At 41.7% G+C, this 6,398-nt stretch overlaps 3 long non-coding RNA genes across 3 annotated transcripts; all 3 read right to left on the bottom strand.

Moving 5' to 3' along the window:
* Nucleotides 1–885: 885 nt before the first annotated feature.
* LOC120927652 lies at nt 886–2,653 on the bottom strand. The gene is made up of 3 exons (XR_005747115.1): nt 1,515–2,653; nt 1,195–1,373; nt 886–1,099 (listed from the first exon to the last, which is right to left on the bottom strand). It is a non-coding gene; the product is annotated as an uncharacterized LOC120927652 (long non-coding RNA).
* Nucleotides 2,654–2,691: 38 nt separating this feature from the next.
* On the bottom strand, nt 2,692–4,453 carry LOC120927651. Its single transcript, XR_005747114.1, has 3 exons — nt 3,319–4,453; nt 2,999–3,177; nt 2,692–2,903 (listed from the first exon to the last, which is right to left on the bottom strand). It is a non-coding gene; the product is annotated as an uncharacterized LOC120927651 (long non-coding RNA).
* Nucleotides 4,454–4,495: 42 nt separating this feature from the next.
* Nucleotides 4,496–6,139, bottom strand: LOC120927650. The gene is made up of 3 exons (XR_005747113.1): nt 5,123–6,139; nt 4,803–4,981; nt 4,496–4,707 (listed from the first exon to the last, which is right to left on the bottom strand). It is a non-coding gene; the product is annotated as an uncharacterized LOC120927650 (long non-coding RNA).
* Nucleotides 6,140–6,398: the final 259 nt, after the last annotated feature.

The raw sequence follows: 6,398 nt of genomic DNA, 5'->3' as shown, positions 1-6,398 counted from the left end.
GTTAAAAAAAAGTGTCTAAAAGCTTAATATTTTAAAAAGTATAAATAGTACAAAAAAACTTGAAGAAGTCCCATCGTTAGCTGAACAAGATGAACATTTTAAAAGTTGAATGGTCTCAATAGCTGAAAGTATGCAGAAGTTACGCAGAGCCAAAAAACGTACGGAATAAAATTAAAATTAAAATTAAGAAGAAGAATAATAAAAAACGAATATCAATACTGGGAATGCTTATTAAAGCATTCCCACTAATAAAAAACGAATATCAATACTGGGAATGCTTATTAAAGCATTCCCACTAACTAGAAAATGCATTCCCTGAGGAAAATGCGAGTGGGAATGCTGAATTGCTGAGCCCGCACCAAAGCCATTCACCATAACCACTACACTATCTTTAGGACACACAGCTCCTTTCTCTATCTGCAAAGTAGAGAGTATGCTGACTTCCTGGTCGCCCCTCCCCCCTCAAGAGGTTTCCCCTCCCCCAGGTCAGTGAGGAGGAATATTGCACTGAGGTAGAAAGCTATTTATGGAAAGAAATTCCATTACAAACGCCTTTTAATTCACAGACCAATACATTAATTACGCCTCCAAACAAAACGTAATAAATCCACAACCGTACATGCGATCGATACAGCGACTTCACTGTTTGAAAGACACGGCCCTTGTGAACGCATCGATATGAAATTTATTATATAGTAAATGGATGTGACCTGACACACACTATAATAAAAGTAGAACACATGGCGGCCTCCATCCCTAAATTTGTTATATAGAAGAGAGGAGTTTGTGGGACTTTAAATGAGGGAGCGCCATGTAAAAAGAAATACCATAAAAAGTAAATTACAGTACATGATTTATTTTTACAATCTTATATACATGTCAAATATTTTGTATTAAATAAATAGGTAGTCACAAGGCTTACTCTAGATATGCTGCTACATAGCATGCAATACAGAAATAAAATCAAAGACATGGCAGATATACGTAATAAAATCGGTAAGTATGTGGAATATGAACAGGTGATTGTTGGCATCTGGGGGCACTCTACGCGTTTCCTGGCATTTCAGCCAATCATCAGGAGTGTTTTTAGGACAGTATACTGGAAATGAGAATAAACAGAAATAATTGATGATGCATGAAAAATGGGGAAGTACAGGGACTGTCCAACAGAATGGAAATAGTTGGGAAACTTACTATGCCACCACAAGACCCGGTCCGGTATCTGCCAAGGAAAGAAGGGGGGTTCGGGCAGGATGTCTCCCCCGGGGTTGAAACGGGGAACCCATGAGAACGAGGAACAGTGCCCGGAGTAAGACACGGTGGTCACAGCCTGATCCAAAATGTTATGTGTGCACGTAAAGTGCATAGTGTACCTAAAACAATGTATCAAAAATAAATAAGTAAATAAAAAATATTTGTAAAGAAGAGGTAAGGAAATAACAATGTGTTCCCATAAGGGGATGCATGGGAAAGTGTGCAAAGAGGAGAGCCAGACAGGGGAAGAAAAAACATACCATAAATTGGTGACTAGGCTCCCAACAAGGGAGGGTGACCTGTGTGCAGGATCAGATGTGTTGTTCCTAGTGGTTGAGTCAAGCAAATGAACCACCAGCCACTCCAAGGCTACTATATACCTCCATTCCCAGGTGGGGCCCCCATCAACATCATGCCTAATTGACCATTTAGCACAAGGAAGGCGGGGAGGGAAATCCCAGCTGCGTATGGTGAACCATCATCAGTGGGTTCCCCGCCCAGCTAGTATGGTCAAAGATGGAAATAAACATCAAGGTGATGTCAGTGACGCTGTTAATACAGCATCAGAGCATGATGCCGATGCGCAGGAGGCCGACCCCAACACCCACCAAAGGGTGGGGGGAGGGGCCGGACTGCCACGCATCGCAACCCCGGAGCCAGAAAAACCACCCAGGCCCCCCCAAAAAACCCAGACCACACCAGACAAGGAGTTGGGAATTGGTCTGGTAGCAATAATGAGTCAAATATAACACATGGAAAAGTAGTAGCTAAAGGGTCTATTGAAAAAAGGAGGGGGTTTAATAACAGTGTTACTGAACACTGATAAAGGGGCAGTAAACAAAAATGAGGAAATTAGTCTATTTTCAGTAGTAGACCAAAAATAATACATGGGACAATAATAAATGCAGGGATTTGTTCAAAAATAAAAAAGTGATCTAATAACAGTGTTACTAAACACTGGTATAGGAGCAATAAACAAAGGTTGGGAATTGGTCTGGTAGCAATAGGGATTAATAATATAGGGATATATTCAAAGGTAGGGAAGGGATCTAATAGCAATGGGGCTAAACATTGGTATAGAAACAATGAACAAAGGTTAGGAATTAGTCTGGTAATGCATAGGAAATTTATAAGTAGCAGTATTGCTAAATGCCATTATGGGGACAATAGGCAAAAATTAATAGCAGTGTATTAGGTGTGACAGGTCACTTGGCGGGTGTCTTCCACCCAAATCTTTGTTATATAGTAAATGGATGTGACCTGACACACACTATAATAAAAGTAGAACACATGGCGGCCTCCATCCCTAAATTTGTTATATAGAAGAGAGGAGTTTGTGGGACTTTAAATGAGGGAGCGCCATGTAAAAAGAAATACCATAAAAAGTAAATTACAGTACATGATTTATTTTTACAATCTTATATACATGTCAAATATTTTGTATTAAATAAATAGGTAGTCACAAGGCTTACTCTAGATATGCTGCTACATAGCATGCAATACAGAAATAAAATCAAAGACATGGCAGATATACGTAATAAAATCGGTAAGTATGTGGAATATGAACAGGTGATTGTTGGCATCTGGGGGCACTCTACGCGTTTCCTGGCATTTCAGCCAATCATCAGGAGTGTTTTTAGGACAGTATACTGGAAATGAGAATAAACAGAAATAATTGATGATGCATGAAAAATGGGGAAGTACAGGGACTGTCCAACAGAATGGAAATAGTTGGGAAACTTACTATGCCACCACAAGACCCGGTCCGGTATCTGCCAAGGAAAGAAGGGGGGTCCGGGCAGGATGTCTCCCCCGGGGTTGAAACGGGGAACCCATGAGAACGAGGAACAGTGCCCGGAGTAAGACACGGTGGTCACAGCCTGATCCAAAATGTTATGTGTGCACGTAAAGTGCATAGTGTACCTAAAACAATGTATCAAAAATAAATAAGTAAATAAAAAATATTTGTAAAGAAGAGGTAAGGAAATAACAATGTGTTCCCATAAGGGGATGCATGGGAAAGTGTGCAAAGAGGAGAGCCAGACAGGGGAAGAAAAAACATACCATAAATTGGTGACTAGGCTCCCAACAAGGGAGGGTGACCTGTGTGCAGGATCAGATGTGTTGTTCCTAGTGGTTGAGTCAAGCAAATGAACCACCAGCCACTCCAAGGCTACTATATACCTCCATTCCCAGGTGGGGCCCCCATCAACATCATGCCTAATTGACCATTTAGCACAAGGAAGGCGGGGAGGGAAATCCCAGCTGCGTATGGTGAACCATCATCAGTGGGTTCCCCGCCCAGCTAGTATGGTCAAAGATGGAAATAAACATCAAGGTGATGTCAGTGACGCTGTTAATACAGCATCAGAGCATGATGCCGATGCGCAGGAGGCCGACCCCAACACCCACCAAAGGGTGGGGGGAGGGGCCGGACTGCCACGCATCGCAACCCCGGAGCCAGAAAAACCACCCAGGCCCCCCCAAAAAACCCAGACCACACCAGACAAGGAGTTGGGAATTGGTCTGGTAGCAATAATGAGTCAAATATAACACATGGAAAAGTAGTAGCTAAAGGGTCTATTGAAAAAAGGAGGGGGTTTAATAACAGTGTTACTGAACACTGATAAAGGGGCAGTAAACAAAAATGAGGAAATTAGTCTATTTTCAGTAGTAGACCAAAAATAATACATGGGACAATAATAAATGCAGGGATTTGTTCAAAAATAAAAAAGTGATCTAATAACAGTGTTACTAAACACTGGTATAGGAGCAATAAACAAAGGTTGGGAATTGGTCTGGTAGCAATAGGGATTAATAATATAGGGATATATTCAAAGGTAGGGAAGGGATCTAATAGCAATGGGGCTAAACATTGGTATAGAAACAATGAACAAAGGTTAGGAATTAGTCTGGTAATGCATAGGAAATTTATAAGTAGCAGTATTGCTAAATGCCATTATGGGGACAATAGGCAAAAATTAATAGCAGTGTATTAGGTGTGACAGGTCACTTGGCGGGTGTCTTCCACCCAAATCTTTGTTATATAGTAAATGGATGTGACCTGACACACACTATAATAAAAGTAGAACACATGGCGGCCTCCATCCCTAAATTTGTTATATAGAAGAGAGGAGTTTGTGGGACTTTAAATGAGGGAGCGCCATGTAAAAAGAAATACCATAAAAAGTAAATTACAGTACATGATTTATTTTTACAATCTTATATACATGTCAAATATTTTGTATTAAATAAATAGGTAGTCACAAGGCTTACTCTAGATATGCTGCTACATAGCATGCAATACAGAAATAAAATCAAAGACATGGCAGATATACGTAATAAAATCGGTAAGTATGTGGAATATGAACAGGTGATTGTTGGCATCTGGGGGCACTCTACGCGTTTCCTGGCATTTCAGCCAATCATCAGGAGTGTTTTTAGGACAGTATACTGGAAATGAGAATAAACAGAAATAATTGATGATGCATGAAAAATGGGGAAGTACAGGGACTGTCCAACAGAATGGAAATAGTTGGGAAACTTACTATGCCACCACAAGACCCGGTCCGGTATCTGCCAAGGAAAGAAGGGGGGTCCGGGCAGGATGTCTCCCCCGGGGTTGAAACGGGGAACCCATGAGAACGAGGAACAGTGCCCGGAGTAAGACACGGTGGTCACAGCCTGATCCAAAATGTTATGTGTGCACGTAAAGTGCATAGTGTACCTAAAACAATGTATCAAAAATAAATAAGTAAATAAAAAATATTTGTAAAGAAGAGGTAAGGAAATAACAATGTGTTCCCATAAGGGGATGCATGGGAAAGTGTGCAAAGAGGAGAGCCAGACAGGGGAAGAAAAAACATACCATAAATTGGTGACTAGGCTCCCAACAAGGGAGGGTGACCTGTGTGCAGGATCAGATGTGTTGTTCCTAGTGGTTGAGTCAAGCAAATGAACCACCAGCCACTCCAAGGCTACTATATACCTCCATTCCCAGGTGGGGCCCCCATCAACATCATGCCTAATTGACCATTTAGCACAAGGAAGGCGGGGAGGGAAATCCCAGCTGCGTATGGTGAACCATCATCAGTGGGTTCCCCGCCCAGCTAGTATGGTCAAAGATGGAAATAAACATCAAGGTGATGTCAGTGACGCTGTTAATACAGCATCAGAGCATGATGCCGATGCGCAGGAGGCCGACCCCAACACCCACCAAAGGGTGGGGGGAGGGGCCGGACTGCCACGCATCGCAACCCCGGAGCCAGAAAAACCACCCAGGCCCCCCCAAAAAACCCAGACCACACCAGACAAGGAGTTGGGAATTGGTCTGGTAGCAATAATGAGTCAAATATAACACATGGAAAAGTAGTAGCTAAAGGGTCTATTGAAAAAAGGAGGGGGTTTAATAACAGTGTTACTGAACACTGATAAAGGGGCAGTAAACAAAAATGAGGAAATTAGTCTATTTTCAGTAGTAGACCAAAAATAATACATGGGACAATAATAAATGCAGGGATTTGTTCAAAAATAAAAAAGTGATCTAATAACAGTGTTACTAAACACTGGTATAGGAGCAATAAACAAAGGTTGGGAATTGGTCTGGTAGCAATAGGGATTAATAATATAGGGATATATTCAAAGGTAGGGAAGGGATCTAATAGCAATGGGGCTAAACATTGGTATAGAAACAATGAACAAAGGTTAGGAATTAGTCTGGTAATGCATAGGAAATTTATAAGTAGCAGTATTGCTAAATGCCATTATGGGGACAATAGGCAAAAATTAATAGCAGTGTATTAGGTGTGACAGGTCACTTGGCGGGTGTCTTCCACCCAAATCTTTGTTATATAGTAAATGGATGTGACCTGACACACACTATAATAAATACATTGTTTTAGGTACACTATGCACTTTACGTGCACACATAACATTTTGGATCAGGCTGTGACCACCGTGTCCTACTCCGGGCACTGTTCCTCGTTCTCATGGGTTCCCCGTTTCAACCCCGGGGGAGACATCCTGCCCGGACCCCCCTTCTTTCCTTGGCAGATACCGGACCGGGTCTTGTGGTGGCATAGTAAGTTTCCCAACTATTTCCATTCTGTTGGACAGTCCATGTACTTCCCCATTTTTCATGCATC

The sequence above is a fragment of the Rana temporaria genome, chromosome 2 (assembly GCF_905171775.1).
Source record: "Rana temporaria chromosome 2, aRanTem1.1, whole genome shotgun sequence".
Classification (NCBI taxonomy): Eukaryota; Metazoa; Chordata; class Amphibia; order Anura; family Ranidae; genus Rana; species Rana temporaria.
This window is presented reverse-complemented; position numbering and strand designations above follow the sequence as displayed.